We start from the raw sequence: 17,075 nt of genomic DNA, 5'->3' as shown, positions 1-17,075 counted from the left end.
CTATCTCCCCAGTCCTAAAGTCCTATTTTTTTTGGGGGGGGGGCATACCCGTTTGATGCTCAGGGGTTACTCCTGGCTAAGCACTCAGAAATTGCCCCTGGCTTGGGGGGACTCTATGGGACGCCAGGGGGATCAAATCGTGGTCCTTCCTTAGCTAGTGCTTGCAAAGCAGACACCTTACCTCTAGCGCCACCTTGCCGGCCCCCTAAAGCCTAGTTAAGGATCCATTTCTTGTTCTCTCATTGTCTTACCATCTACCTTTTTCTTGGCTCCACTTGTTATGAACATCATTATATTCATATATAAATATATAATTCATATATATAATTCATATGTAGTATGAATAAAATATCAAAAACATATTTATTTATTAAAACATATTTATTTATTAATTCAAGAACTATTTAATCCTTGCTCTGTGCCAGGAACAGATTTCTTTTTGGTTGTTTTGTTTTGGGAACCCAAAACTCAGCAGTGCTCAGAGGATGCCACTGGTTTTGCACAGGAATCACTATTGGCTGTGCTTGGGAGACCATATATGTGTTGTAGATCGAAATGGACTTGACTGCCTGCTTACCTCTCCAGCAAGAAACCACTACTTTAAAAGCTAAAGAAGGCAAGTCCTGTCATAGCTCTCAGATCCCTTTCAACCAGTAGAGAAAGAGTGTCCTACATGCAATGACTCCATTGGTCAGACAATTTGGTCACACTTCCATGGTCTCATGCACACAAGTTCTTTGTATGGTGTCATTGTATACATTCAGTCCTTTCTTTGCATGATAGCATATTTTATTTTGAGCTCATGGGTAAAATATTGTCCAAAAATCACACTTTGGGGGCTGGAGTGATAGCACAGCAGTAGGATGTTTGTCTTGCATGTGGCTAACCCAGGATGGATGTGGATTTAATTCCCAGCACCCCAATGGTCCGAGTCAGGAGCAATTTCTGAGCACAGAGTCAGGAGTAACCCCTGAGCACCGCTCAGAATTCCAGAATTACCCCCCTCAAAAAACCCCAAACAAAAAGCACACTTCAACAAGCACCAATCAAGGTAGGAAGTATAGTATAGTGGTTAGGGCACTTGCCTTGCATGAGCTGATCTAGATTTGATCCCTTCTACCACTTATGGTCCTTGAGCCCTGCCAGGAGTGATCCCTGAACATAGAGCCAGGTTAAGGTTGGGATTGGTTTCAGGGCAATTCACTCCATAAGAGCCATCCCTCTGCATATGGGACCATAGCCCTGAGTTTGGAAGGATAAAAAGAAGAAGACCCACATGTAAACAGGGCAGTTCCAGTCACTCTGTGTCCCTGAGGGTCAGCTGGATTTCTCTGTGGCACCTGAACCAGCACTCCCACATGCTTTGTGTTGCCTCTTCTCATTGTCCACCACTTTCAGCAGCAAACTTACTGCTTTGCAGTAAAGATTAACTTTTGATATATTTTAAGTGATGGTTTTCTAAAGTGATGAGAGTCCTCCTAAAAGTCTATTGTGAAAAGTGGTGGGCACAGTTTAAAGAAGATAAACCATCATCATTCTACTGGATGATACATATTGCTGGCTATTTGGAATATTTCCTTTTAGTCTCTCCCTTTGGTTTCTCTTTTTTTTATATACATAATCTTAAAATTAGAGCTAAAATATATATAGTTTTAATATGTGGTTTTTGTTACCATTCCAAATTTTCTCTGAAAACATGAAAACAATGACTGTAAGTAATCTAAACAAAAATCCAACATTCTTGGTGATCCAACTTTTGTTGACTCTTTTGTTATTATTTTTTTTAATTTTTTTTTGTATCAAACCTGTCAGTTTGGTATCTAAGCCTAGTGGTGCTTGAGGGGCCATGCAGTGCCAAGGAATAAACCAAAGAGTCCACATTCAAAGCATGAGCTCCAGCTCTTTGAGTTATTTCTCTGGTCTTCATTCAGCTTTTATAAACATGATCATATCAATATCCTTACATATACTTTGTGTACAATATAATTATACAATATGATTATATATGGTAATTTATATGGAAATATATATATATGGAAAATGGTAGCAACAGGAGTACTCGATAAGAGCACAAATAATTTACACTCTTGATAAAATTGCAAAGGGTTCACCATGAAGGCTTAAACTCCATCTGATATTATAGGTGGGGGCTTTCTCCATCCACTGTATTCTTGTTGACAGCAAATCCTAGTTTTAGATTGAACTATTTGGGGGGTGGACCACACCCGGTGGCACTCAGGGGTTACTGCTAGGTCTGCACTAAGAAATCACTCCCTTAGTAGACCTAATGGGATGCTAGAGATTGAGCCCGGGTTGGTCCCAGGTTGGCCATATAGAAGGCAAAAACTCTACCCACAGGGCTATCGCTCTGGCCCCTATTTTTAATTTCTTTAATGGGTCACAGTGCGCACTTCAAGTGGCCACAACTCTGGACTATTCACCATAACATGGTGACCCATGAGCATACATACCAACACAAACTTTTTCCAGTTCCTGGAATTTATAGTTGTGGGTGGGTGGGGGGTGCTGGGCTCAGACTCAGGGCCTCATACATACGGGGCAATGCTCTGCCTCACTCAGCCACATTCCCAACACATAATGGATTCTATTTCTGCAGATGAAGAAGAACCTTGTCACTTCCCCAAACCACTCCTGTGCTATCTTGCTTCTCATCTCTGTGAGGTAGTGGCCAATGATCCAAGTTATATGATACAGAAGTTTGAAGTGTAAAGTGTAAAGAGGCACTTCTCTAAACCTTCTCTTTTGGAGCAACAAAGACCCTAGAACCAGCCTGAGTCAGCCATTAGAGCACTGGTTGATTTCGTCTGAATCTCTCCTATGCCTGGTCTCCTGACAAGTTCATTTTCTAAGGCAGTAGCTCCCAAATGTCAAACACTTGCAAACCAACTTTATAATGTGTGACATCTACACCACCAGAAGTCTATTGTGTTCTTAATTTTTAAATGTAGTTCAACTTTAAAAGTTAAAAATACACACTCTGTGCTTTTTTCTTTCAATTTTTGTTTTTTATTTTGGGGCCATACTTGATAGTGCTCTCTCTGGTGTTGCTTCTGGCTTAGTGTCTTTGGTTTACTCTGGTAGTATTCAGGGAACTATGTGGTGCTGAGGATAGAACCCAGGCTACCTTCATGCAATACATGCATTCCCATACTCTCCCCTCCAACTATCTTTTTGGCTCCCAAAAATACATAAGGGAAGTTCTCCATTAATTCTTAAATCTAAGAGCTGTTTTATATATATATATATATATATTTCTAGAATAAATTATAATAATTTAAGTAAAAATCATCCCAAGACCTCCTTTTTTCTGTGTGTGTGTGTGGGGGGGAACATACCTGGTGTCCAGCTCTACACTCAGTAATTACTCCTGGCCTGCTTGGAAGACCATATGGGATGCAGGCGATCGAACCCAGGTTGGCCACATACAAGGCAAATGCTTCACCCATTATGCTATTATTAATCTAGTTCCAGACCTTGTTTTTTTGTGGAAAGGAGAAAGGGTTTGGGCCACAAAAAGTGGTATTGGGGGAGGTGAAGGCAGGGACTCCCTTGACTGTTGCTTCCGCTGGTACTTAGGGTTCCATGCAGTAGAGGGACCAGAGAACCAAGACTTCCTTTTTACTGGGGGACTCAGAGGGATACAACTCAAAATGACTAGCCCACATTATAAAATTACAAATGTATTTTGTAAGAGACTGCTGAGCACCTCAGTATTTAAAATGACATCCCTTCCTTCTAGTGCCTACCATCCAGAACACACCCTCCTGTGCATTCCATAGCTGGATGGATAGGATGCTTCAGTCAGAGGGAATTTTGGGGTAATGGGAGCAGGGTAAAGAGAGAAAAGCCTCCTGTGAATGACTGGGCTGTGGTCTAGGCCAGCCTTGATTGTTCGTACTTCACAACAAACTGCCCCTTTGATCCAGGCTCATGCTCAGACACGCAGGGGCTCTCTCTCTTGCAGGCTTTGCAGAGCAACAGCACATCAGGAAGTATTCAGAAGGACAACCAGCAGGGAGTATGCCTGCAAACTTCCTTGAGTTGGGGTAAGTGTCCTTGCTCTGTAAGAGGACACTGCTAAAGCAGCATTTTTTCAGAAGTCAACATGTCATTCAGATACGGGGAAAACTCACAAATTCCTCCATCTCTTCTGCTCTCCCAGGGGGCATGGGAGGAATATTGACACTCAGAGGCAAGGTCCTGGGCCCCTCTAATTGCAGCCAGAAACCCTAGCACAGGAGCCTGATGTGCTTGGTGATCGTCTATGCTGACTACAAACATGTCTCTGACCTTTCCATGGGGGTCTATTTCCAAATCTAAAAACAAAGGGATAGATGCGTTGAAAGAACTTTCTATTTTTAAAAACCCAGGGCTGGGACTAACCACTCAAAGTTGTTGTTGTTGTTGTTGTTGTTGTTGTTGTTGTTGTGTGTGTGTGTGTGTGTGTGTGTGTGTGTGTGTGTGTGTGTGTGTGTGTGTGGTTTTTGGGCCACACCCAGCAACACTTGGGTTACTTTTGGTTATGAGCTCAGAAATCGCTCCTGGCTTGGGGGACCATATAGGACGCCGGGGGAATTGAACTGTGGTCTGTCCTTTGTCAGCCGGGTGCAAGGCAAATGCCCCACCGCTGTGCCACCGCTCCAGCCCCTCAAAGTTTTAAATCAAGGCACAGCACTGAAAAGCCTCTTCCCTATTTTTTTCCCAAGGCCAAATGTTCCTGGCATTAAAGCAGAAGAAAAAATAGTTTCTGAATAGCTTAATATTTTTGTCTTTTAGCGAAATGATCTACTAGCCTTTCAATTCTCTTTCCTCTACTCCTTATGAGTTCCTAAAAGTTTCTTAAAAACTGTCTAAGGGCTGGAGCCCTAGACCAGTGGTGAGGCGCTTGCCTAGCAAGCTGCTCCATGCAGGTTCGAGGCCCGGTAGCCCATGCATAGGTGCCTTGTGAACCTCTCGGTATAAGGGAGGATGAGTTGGAAGCCCCAAATTAAAAAAAAAAAAAAGTAAGTCTAGGGCTAAGAGATAGCACAGCAGTAGGGTGTTTGCCTTGCACACAGCCAATCCAGGACAGATGGTGGTTCAAATCACGGCATCACATATGGTCCCCAGAGCCTGCCAGGAGCAATTTCTGAGCACAGAGCCAGGAGTAACCTTTGAGCACCACTGGGTGTGACCCAAAAACAAACAAACAAACAAATAAAAAGTAAGTCTATACCTTTCCTAATTCAACAGGATCTATCTGATAACATAACCTTTTCCCCAAATTATTTTTCTTAGATGAAATTGCTTTGACATTATTCAGGTAGCTCTCTTGATCTATGGGTATTTTTCAGGGAAAGTTTTTAAATGTTCTGGGGAGAGAAATACAAAGTTCAGAGACAGGAAGTGTTCAGTCTGTGCCAGTGAACTTGGGCTTCGATTTTCCCAAGATTATGCACATGAAATTCAGGGGTGATACAGATGAGCAAAAAGAAGAGATTACAGGACTGAAGAAATAGTACAGAGATTTAGGTGCTTGCCTTGTATTCTGCCAGCACAGGTTCAATGCCTGGCATTGCATTTGGTCCCCCAAGCTCAGGAGTGACCCTGAACACAGAGCCAGGAGAAAGCCCTGAGTATCATCAGGTATCAGGTATAGCCCAAAGCCCAGAAATATAAAAAATGGAGGAAACAGAAGGAAGGAAAAAGGGAAGACGTGCTATTGATAATGACAGGCTTTGCTAGAGGTGAGAAAGACCAGCTCATAGACCATAGAAAGCTATCGATTCCTGGGGTCTGGTCCAGGTCCATGAAAGAATAAATATGGATACTTCTCTGTGGTTGCTATTGGACTTTCTGCCTGTATGGTGTGGCCCATGAATGTTATTATAAATGGTCTTTGGTAGAAATAAGGTTCCCACCATTGCATAAGTGAAGCCTGGTAGCTGTTCATCATTCAATGACTTTTGAATTTAAGCTAAATAAGTAATACACAGTGACATGGGGGCATCAACATATCTTCCCAGTGCCCTGTGATACCTGTGGAGGCATTGAGCATGTTCTCAGGGGTCCCACACTCCTGATTCAAGAGTCAGGATCATCCTACCATCTCTAATCTTCCCATTGGTGGCCTGTGAATCAAGCATACTCATAATCACTAGGAAATAAACCAATGATTTACTAAAAGGCTAGTAACTCTTAAGGGCTACAAGGGCTAGAAGAACTGGCTCACAATTTGAAGCTCTCCACAAAGAGTGGTGAACTCTGTTAAGGAAATAACTACACTAACAACTAGCATGACCATGTTAAAGAATGAGAGATGTAGAATGCCTGTTTCAAATACAAGCAGGGATGGGGGTGGTCATTGGTGGTGGGACTGTTGCACTGGTGAAAGGGGGGTATTCTGTTTATAACTGAAACCCAACTACAAACATGCTTGTTATCATGGTGATTAAATAAAGAACTATATTTAAAAAAAAGTAGTATGGTAGAAAAAAAATGGATGAGATCCAGGGGCCAAGTGGTCTCAGGTAAAAAAAAATAAAGAATAAAAAAAGCTAGCAACCTGCTAGTAATCCCATGATTTTACAGGTACAACAGATGCATGATCTTCTATCCTAACATCTGCAGCATAATCTAAATAATTACAGGTATCCAGTTATTCTCTGATGGCTCTTTTAGGGGAATGGTGGGGGAAGGGTTTAGGCCATACATGGAAATGCTCAGGGATCACTCATCACAATGCTTGGGGGATCATATGTACCAGAAAATTAACTAGGGTGGGCTGTTTATAAGGCAACTTCCTTAGCCCCTATCTCTCTTGCTCTAATGACTTTTTTAAAAAGAAGAATTTGAGGGTTATACCTGGCAGCACTCAGGGGCTACTCACAGTGGGTACTTGGGGATCCTGCATGAAAAGAATGCATTCTATTACATTCAGCTGTCTTTATGGCCCTAAATAGATTATATTAAATATAAATATATGTAATATGTATATTTCACTGTTTTTGAAAACATGTAGCCTTCCATAAAACGTTTGTAAGTCATATTAGCATTATAAACCAATATAAGTGAACTTAAATATGAAGTATTGTTAAAATCCAGGCATGACCTAACGTAATAGACAGGGAGCTAATTCATATCAGAAAGTATCCAGATACATTTGGTCAGTACTTGGATAGTTTGAAAGGACACGTCAGTAATAACTTCTAATTAATCATGAGAAGTTATAACATTGGTAGCATATGACCCTTGGATGGTAGAAGAAGCATTGGAACATGTGTCCCTACCTTAGCTTTTCTGCACAGAATAGGAGTCCATTTCGAGGAACTTATTTTGCCAAAATGTTTCCTTCATGAAAAAGTTTTCTCTGTGCTTTCATAAATAAAGACAGAAATTGCTGATTGTCATTTTCTGGCTTCATTTTTAAAAGAAAACTTGGTACAATTTACTTACTAGTGAAGAAATAAAGGGAGATTAAAAAAGGTGGGGTGCAAAACAGTGGGGTGGACAGCTGTCCCTGAAGTGCCCCAGAGCAGGATATGACAGCTGACCAGAAAACAGCACCTCCAATGGAGGAGAATTCACAGGGGTCCTGCCCCTCATTTGTGTCTCCTCTCCTCTTCTTTTCAGAAAGTCTGAAGAGCAGGACACTGGACAGATCTCCAGAATATTATCCAGGTTCTGGCTCATGATTTTCCTCAACCCAAGACCTCTTGAGGGCCTTACTACCCAGAAGTAAAACATATTTGAGGCATTCATACAGAAAAAAAAAGATGATTCCATAATGGATTAGGAGTATCACTATTGTGGGTGAGGAGTGGCATCAGAGTGGTATCAGAAGACATAATTACTGGATGTTCTGGAAAAGTTTGTTTATTTCTGCGTGAAGTTGGAGGATGCAGTCCCTTCTCTGATGTTTATGTGACCAAAAAATATTGACCATGAAAGGCATAAAAAGGGCCGGGCGGTGGCGCTGGAGGTAAGGTGCCTGCCTTGCCTGCGCTAGCCTAGGACGGACCGCGGTTCGATCCCCCGGTGTCCCATATGGTCCCCTAAGAAGCCAGGAGCAACTTCTGAGCGCATAGCCAGGAGTAACCCCTGAGCGTCACAGGGTGTGGCCCAAAAAAAAAAAAAGAAAGGCATAAAAATTTACATGACCTCAAATTTTCTCCTTCTTTCCCTTCTTATTTTTTCTTTCATCTATTTCAGGTTTCAAAAACTGAGCTGCTAAGAAACTTTAAAATCACTGAGACTGGGGCTGGAGCAATAGTATAGCAGGTATGGCATTTACCTCACATGCAGCTAAACTAGCTGCATCACCAGCATTTCATATGGTTCCCCAAGCCTGCCAGAGTGATCCCTGAGTACAGAGCCAGGAGTAAGTCCTGAGCATAGCTGGGTGTGGCCCAAAACCAAATAACTAAACAAAACAAAATTCTGCAATTTATGTCACTCTTTTTTTGCATTCAAAGTAAGTTATATTGAAATTTCAAATAAATTGAAAAAAAATATCCAACTGTACAGTTCAAAATCATGCTCTTTCCAATCATGTACACCAGAGTTCCCAAACTTAGTTTGACTACTGCCTCCTTTTTAGAAAGAAAGATCATTCCACATCCCTGTAAATCTACTTCTTCGTGGAGACAAATAGAAAGTGCCAATGATTGCTCTGAGGCAAACATCACTACCTTCTCTAGATTGTTCTAGTGCCCTGGGTGTGAATCTCCTCTTTGGGAACACCACCAGAAGGCAATCTGTACATGGCAGAGATGTAAGCACCAAGATCTGGACTTGTATATGTCCTGTACCAGTATCTGTACTTAGAATGCTCTCTAGAGTGATGGCTCCCTAATATGAAACATGTAAAGAACTCATACAAATCAACAACAAAAGCCTAAATAAATTTATTTTAAAAGATGTAAAGGGGAGTTAGACAGACATTTCTTCACAAACAAATGAAAATGTTCAACACCACTAGCTATTAAAGAAATGAAATCCAAGCCACACCGAGACATCACCTCACACTCAATATGAAGGCACCTATAACATTTTTAAAAAGACAAAATGGGACAAGAATGACTCTGGGCTAGGATATGGAGAAACTAAACTCCTATGCATTACTGGTAGGGACATGAGAGAGTCTATATACAATAAAAACTATACGATAGTTCTGCAAAAAAATTTTTTAAATGGACTGGACGTTGAAAAAAGTGAAGCCGTAAAATTTGCTTATACGTGGATGTACATGGAGAGTATGATGTTGAGTGAAATGAGTCAGAGGGAGAGGTATAAACATAGAGTAATTTCACTCAACAATGAGTTATAAGGAAAATAAAAGACAGTGTAGGGATAATATCCAGACACAATAGAGATAAAAATCAGAAGGACCATTCCATGGTAGGTAGCTTGCCACAAAGAGCAGAGTGCATTTAGAGTAGAGAAGGTCTATTATGGATATTCATGGCACCCCATCATTTGCAGTAGTACAAACAACATTGTCACAAAAGAAAAGAGAGAGTGGAAGAGAGGGAGGGAGGTAGAAAGAGAGAGAAAAAGAGAGGGAGGAAGAAAGAGAGAAGTAAAATGCCTTAATCCAGAGGCAGGTAGGAGAGGGTGGTGGTGGGAAGGAAGAGGGAATCAGGGAGGGAAACTGTTGACATTGGTGGCAGGAAATGCACATTGGTGAAGGCCATTGTACATTGTATGGTTGAAACTCAATCATGAACAACTTTATCTGTGGGGAAAAAACCTATATTATGAACAACACTGTAATCATGGTGTTTTAAAAAAAAAATAAGGACTGGAGATATAGCATAAAAACTAAGGTGTCTCTGCCTTACATGAGCCAGCTTGGGTTTGAACCCTTGCACCACAAATGGCTCTTGAACTTCTCCAGGAGTAATTCCTGAACAGAAGAGCCAGGAGTAAGCCCTGAGAATAGCTAAAACAAGACAGAAAAGAAAAATATGGTATGACCCAAAAAGAAAAACAACTTTTGATTTTATATTCCAAAGAAAGCAGGTCTCAAAGAGACATTTTCACAGCATTATTCATAACAGCCAAAAGGTGATCTCAACTCAAATGTCCACCCAATCACGAGGGGATAAAATTGTAGGGTATCGGGACTGGCACGGTGGTGCTAGCCTTGCCAGCGCTAGCCTAGGACGGACCGCGGTTCGATCCCCCGGCGTCCCATATGGTCCCCCAAGCCAGGAGCGACTTCTGAGCGTATAGCCAGGAGTAACTCCTGAGCGTCACCGGGTGTGGCCCAAAAACCAAAAACCAAAAAAAAAAAAAAAATTGTAGGGTATCTATAGATATATATTATATATATGGATGTGTGTGACTCCACCAGGGGCCAGTGGGAAAGAGAGCTGGAGAGTTGTTTACTAATTAAAATTTTTCCATGTTGCAGATGAAAAAGTCATGGAGATTGGTTGTACAACATTGTAACTGTCTTCTCTTTGCCAGTGTGACAGTGATACTGACAGTTGACCCATACCCTGGAGCCTTTGTCTAAAACACCCAGAGACCATGCCTTGCATGTAGCCAGTCCAGGTTTAATCCCTGTGAACCCACATATTCCCTTAAACCCTGCTAGGAGTGATCCTTGGGCTCAGGGGTATTGTATAATGATACCTAATGTGTCTTTTCTTACATTTCAAACAGGAACACAGCAAAGGTGGGAAGTTGGAGAAGGAGGAATGAGGAGAGGAAAAATGTTTTGGAAATGGCTAAAGGAAGAACAGATGTCCCCAGAAGAAAGAGAAACCAGTTATCGGAGGCATCCATTTACAAAAAGAAAACCAATCCATCTGGAAAGTATCATAGCAAAATATAAAGCCCTTTTCCACTATGAACAGATGAGCCCAGTATAAGACTCTCTGATCATCAAACTTTATTTCTAACTAAAACATGCAAAATAAAGTCAAAAGAAGAGCTTAATGGAGGGATGGCCAATCCCGGCTATGTCATGAGGTTCTTTTCAGAACTCCATGGTGTTATGGTGCCTTGAGAAGAGGCCATGCACATTGCACTGGCCCGCTGTGTGTCTTTTCCACTAATTTGTGCAAAGATCTTCTACGACCAAGTCCCAGATCTGCTCTTTTTTACACCTCCTATGAAAACACTGGGGCTGCCCATCTGAGCTCATGCCGGACTTGAGAAACTCCTGGGACTGAGCTCACCAGTTTAGAATTCTCCCTAACTGTCAGCTTCCTCTCCGTGTTCTTGCACAACACAGCGTTAAGAAAATTAAGATGTGGGCTATCTAAGGACACAATCAACAAGGCATCTTCCTTTCATCACTGTGCCGCTTATTTTGGATTATAGGGATCAAAACAACACGTGAGTCCATTCAACAACACTCACTCCTTGCTCGTTCTGTTTTTCAGACGCTTGGTAGGATACTCTGGAAAGGAATGAAGAAGAGAACAAGAAACTTCCAGTACTGGTTCCTTCGCTCCTCTTTCTCCCTGACTCTCTGCCCACATTCACTCGCCCTTGGAAACAAACCTAGGCTGCTTTCTAAAGTGTCCTGTAAAAAAACTCAGCAACCTTGCAGACTGATCTGGGTGAGGGCTTATTCGCAGACTCAGCCTAGAGAACTTCCTTCTTATCAGAGTTCAGACATTTTGCTTTTTTCATGCTGGACTGAAAGGTTGTTGGGTAATGCAACTTTTCCTTATCTTAAAGTTCTACTCAGGGCTGGAGCGAGAATTCAGGCATTTGTCTTGCACGTAGCTGATTCCAGTTCCATCCCCAGCACCATGTACAGTTCTCTAAGCATTCCAGGAGTGATCCGTGAGCAGAGTCAGGCGTAAGCCTTGAGCAGTGGGGTGTGGCCAAACAACAACAACGAAAAGATGACTACAACAACACAACAAAAACACCCAAAATCCAAAACAAAACAAAAACAAAACCACAAAAATCACCTCCCAAAAAAGTGTTTTTTTCGTAAACTGTTCATGAGTCAGAGCGTAAATAATCCTTAGGCCCTTTAGATGTCTCTAACCTCTGACTTCCAACTCCAATTGTCCTCTGGCTCTTCAATAGACTATAAATCCCCTTTAGTAAGAAAGCCCAGGTTGGAGACAGCCTGCACATGACATTCCCCTCCACTTTCTCGGGATCCCCCAAATCCCCCAGCTCTTCTGCTTCCTAAACTCTTGTGCAGACAGAAACTTCCGCATCTCACATCTAAGCTCCCCCAACCCCATCTCTCTGTGACCTTCTTAAGTTCATAAAAGAAGGAAAAGGGGGAAAAAAAGAAAAAGAAATTGCAAAGATCTGAGAAGTTATTTTAACAGGAAATACACGCCAAAAGATTGGTTTTACCAGACGAAAAGCTCAGAAAACACCACCCACTTTGGCATACAGCTTAGCAGCACGTTCTTGTCCACAATATTTCTGTTTTGTTTTTTTTTTCTGCCACCCTTGGAACACCCCCACATACCCTTGCAGACACAAGCTGATTTGTCCTGTTTCAGATTTATGCTGAGGCCCCAGGCTTTGCTGAATCCTATGAAATAAGGTCTTTGGTAACATCTGAAGGTTTTTTTTTTTTTTTTTTTCCTTCAGAGCAAAAAACTGTTCAACAGGGAAGCAAGGGAGTCAGAGAATTTCATTTTCACAATCATAGCTCAAAGCTTGTTCCTCTAACAATGTGTGGTGAACTGCAATGCACAAGATTCCCTGCCACAAACACAGCTGGGGCAGCAGGACAAAGTACCCGGGAAGCATTCTAGCAGGATGAGGAGAAGATTGTTCTGGGGAAAGCCAACACTGACCTGTTGTGTGAAGCTGATGAGTGGACACGTCTGAATCCCTGAGAGGCCCCGAGCTTCTGACCCGTTCGTTTCCTGCAGGGCTGTGTGTGGCATTACACTTCCTCCCTGCGCCTTACACGGCTCTCCCACCACAGAGGCATGTGACAAGAGTCTTGCCTCTTGATTTTCTCTGAGGAAACCTTGTGTCTACACACACAGCTGTCTCCCTAGGGCCCTCCAGGGGGTAGCAGGCACAAGGGAGTGGTGGTGAAGATGAGAAGATTAGATAGGGGAGAGCAAGGAGAGAGGAGAGGGAACTCTCTTGGGGTGGGGGCCAGGCAGTTTCCTATCAGCAGGGCAGGCCTGGGAAAAGCCACCAAGAAGTACTAAAAGGGGCCCGGCTCCCCTTTCCATCCTAGGCCTCTTCTGACATTTCTGGATAGTCGGCTTCATGCGCCCTGAATTTCCCTGCACTGTGTTGAGTTCTCATCCAAAGGCTTTAGGCCTGATGTCAAACGGGGTGCCCTAATTCCTGGTTCAGAAAACAAAGTCCCTCTTTTTCCAGGGCTAACAAGCTGGCAGCTGTTCCCCTTGCGGCCTGCAGAACATGCCAGCATTTTGGATGCCCCTCAAAGGGCCAACGTCATCTTCCTAGGGTGGGTGGTGGGTCACCTGGCCAGGTAAGAGCAGTGAGGCCATTGCCTGATAGAAGCTGAGGCAGAGGCAGGTAGGAAGTGGGGGGTAGTCCCCTTGTCTCTGCAGATAGGGCCTGGCTCTCTCTTTCATAGTCCCTTCACTTGTCGTGACCCACAGGTACTAGAATCTGGGAGTGTGGGGAGCTTAGAGGGAGGGAAATTATGTTCCTGATGTAGGACATAATTGTACAACTTGAGTGGATGCAAATACCACTCCCACTACCAGCAAAATTGGTTATGTTTGATTATCCAAGAGTAGGGTGTGTGTGTGTGTGTGTGTGTGTGTGTGTGTGTGTGTGTGTGTGTGTGTGTGTGTGTGTGTGAACTTTTTATTGTCTCCAGGACATTTTTTGGTTCGTTTTCCTTTTCCCATTTTGTTTGTTTTTAGGACATGCTCAGTTAGTACCTGGCTCTGCACTCAGGTACTAGTCTTGGCAGTGCCTGGAGGACCATATTGGATGCTAGGAATCAAACCTGGTTGGCCACATTCAAGGCAAATGCCCTACCTGCTGTACTGTTGCTCAGACTAAATTTGTTTTTCACAAAGGTAACTGGAGATTAGTTCACTGTTCCATGTCTTGAAAATATGACCCTCTAAGTTCAGGGTAGAGTTTTCCATGGGAGAACACTGGGTAAGGAAACAAGGCCAGAGTCAGAATTTTGTTCAGTGGTATAACTCTGAAGCCACACCACAGGATTTCATTTCTGGCTTGGAAGTAAGCACAATCGTTTTACCATTGCAACAACTGATGGCTATTTTCTGATTGAACTGGACATTTAGATTAGACTGTTGAACCAAGAAGATTCTAAATAATATCGGAGCTATATAAGAGAGAAAGAAATGACAAAATTTCACCATCTTAAAAGAGTTAAAAGGAGAAATAATAACTGCCTATTTAAATGTATTTAGAAGTGTCATATTCTGAATTAAGCTGCCAGTTTCTTTTTTCCACAAAGCAGTTATCCACATTCTCTCTAAGCTTGAGCTGTGTGCAACTTTTAAAGGACTTTCAAAGATGCTTTTTCTGGGGGCCAAAGTGATAATACAGTAGGTAGGTCGCTTGCTTTTCACATGGTTGACCTGGGTTCAATACCAGCATCCCAGATGTTTCCCTGAGCCCCACCAGAAATAATTCCTGAGTGCAGAGCCAGGAATAACCACTGAGCACTGTTAGTTATGTCCCCAAAACCAACCCCCGTCAAAATTTCTTTTATTTCCCTTTAAAATCTCTTCATGCATTTCTAGAGAAATACTAAATTAAATAAAGATGGTTATAAAGTCTAGATAGATAAATAAAGTCTTCAATTAACCTCCTTTTATAATTTTTCTTTCCTTTTTCCCTATTTAGGCATTAACTTTAAAATAAATAAAGTACTTTTTTATGAATTTTAGTAGATTTACAGAAAAAAAAAAAGGTAATGATACATGCTCCCATACATTCAGCTTTCAATCTCCACAAGGAAAATCTTGTGTATGAAAGAGAATAACAATATAATGTTCATAGTTTACTTAGAACTCCTACATTTTTACCTAAGGCATCTTTTCTGTTCCAGGACATACTCTATTTGGTTGTCAGGTCTCTCAACACTCCTCTTGAGTGTGAGCTTCTTAGACTTTCCTGGATTTTGGTGACTCGACAATTCTGAGGTGCCCTGATGAGGCATGATGTAGAATGACCCATAATTTTGGTCTGAAGTTTTTGTCACAAGAAGACTGGAGTTGTGAGTTATTTGGAAGAGGAGTGCACAGGTACAGTGCTAATTTAAGTGCTCATGTCAGGCAGAGACTATGGACATGGTTTACTGATGTGAATAACCTTCCTTTTAATAGTGGAGACAGTGCCAGGTTTCCCCACTTAGAGTAGGCCCTGGATCCACCCCTTCACAATGTACCCTTGACAGGAAAATGCTGATAGTGGTCATTCATCTAAGTTCTTGCTGCCTGGAATATCTGTTCCTTTCTATATATTAAATGTCAGTACACTCTCAGAGATGTTTATTGTTATTTATTTATTTATTTATTTAATTTGGTTCTTTGGGCCACATCTGGCAGTACTTAAAAGTTACTCCTGGCTCTGAACTCAGGGCCAGTGTTCAGGGGACCATATGGAATACTGGGGATCAAACCCAGGTAGCGCACATGCAAGGCAAACACCTTACCCACTGTACTATCACTCCAGCCCCCAGAGATGTAACTTTGTGCTTTGCAATATAATTCAACATTCATTCCTGTTAAAATACTGAGCTTTCGCTATTGGCAGTTCTTATTCCTGTGCTCTTCTAACATGCTCCTGCCAATGATTTTTCTGTTTCTGTTGGTGACTCTTTTGTGCTCAGGATGCTCTTTTGGGCATCACACATCAAACCACCTAACTATTCAGGATTCTTTCTCGATGAGCAAATGAAAACATGAAATCTATGAACTAAAGCAAACTTCTAGTTGCCTTTAATTTTAATTTAGTAGTTCTTCCCCATCTATAATTAGAATTCTTGTTTGGAGTGCTTTAATCAAAGTATTCCTAGCCTCCTATACAAGAAAACACCCAACACCAGTTGAATGGGATTTGGCACTTCCTTAGTTTCAAGCTCTATCTTTTTGTTGCTAGTTTTTTTTCTTCCTGTTTTATTATCCCTGATATTATAATGTATATTTATTCTCATGTTTTTTTTTCTCCTTAGGTGATATTAATCTGATGGTAGATCTTATAGTCTGGGAATGGAGAAAGAAGATCAGTTAATTAGCTCTTGTTTGGACTTCAGACATCATTTAACTATTTTCACTGACTTTAAGCTGCTTGAACAAATACTTTACTTCAAGTAGTTTAATGTGTGGTATCTAAAGACAATTCAAAAACAATAACAACTCAAGATTTCTGGGCCGGAGAGATAGCACAGAGGTAGGGTGTTTGCCTTGCATGCAGTCGATTCAGGACGAACAGTGGTTCGAATACCGGCATCCCATATGGTCCCCCATGCCTGCCAGGAATGATTTCTGAGTGCAGAGCCAGGAGCACTTGAGTGCTGCTGGATGTGACCCAAAAACCAAAAACCAAAACAAAACAACCAAAAAAAAAAAAAAGAAGATTTCTTACCTTCTCCTAGACATTCTGCTTTTACTTCAAATCACAAATTCTCTTGAAGTCCACAATATTGATAAAAGAGGGGGTTGCTAAATCCACTTAATGTTTTCTGGGTTTAAAGTCATTGCCTAAGTCAGTTCGCATCCTATCAATTGTAGTTTCTTTTGCATATACTAGCATGCTATACGGTGGGAAAATATTGGAGACAGTCTATATTTGATGTGTAGGTTTATGTAGTTTAGGATATAAAGAATGACTTTTTGGACATAATAAAGAAGTCTCAAAAAATTCTGGGTTTACTCCTTAATTTCTTTTGTGTTTACTGTGTCACACTGTGAGGAGCTCATGAAACCATCCCTATGCTAGCAGAGCCTAACTCTGTCTTTGAGGGTCTGAGACCATCTCCCTCCATTGAGGAAGGTCTCAATACTTCAAATCACAGGGGAAGGTCTTCTTGATCCTCCCAGCTTTCTTGCTGGGAATTATTTGAAGGATCATGCTTCAGTTTTCTAGTACTTGGAGGGAGGTCT

At 41.8% G+C, this 17,075-nt stretch overlaps 1 protein-coding gene across 1 annotated transcript in view; it reads right to left on the bottom strand.

Annotated features, from left to right (window-relative positions):
- WIPF1 (WAS/WASL interacting protein family member 1) overlaps positions 1-17,075 on the bottom strand; it is a 127,673-nt gene that overhangs the window by 60,172 nt on the left and 50,426 nt on the right. The gene's annotated exons all lie outside the window — the stretch shown is intronic.

This window comes from Suncus etruscus, chromosome 5 (genome assembly GCF_024139225.1).
Source record: "Suncus etruscus isolate mSunEtr1 chromosome 5, mSunEtr1.pri.cur, whole genome shotgun sequence".
NCBI lineage: Eukaryota > Metazoa > Chordata > Mammalia > Eulipotyphla > Soricidae > Suncus > Suncus etruscus.
This window is presented reverse-complemented; position numbering and strand designations above follow the sequence as displayed.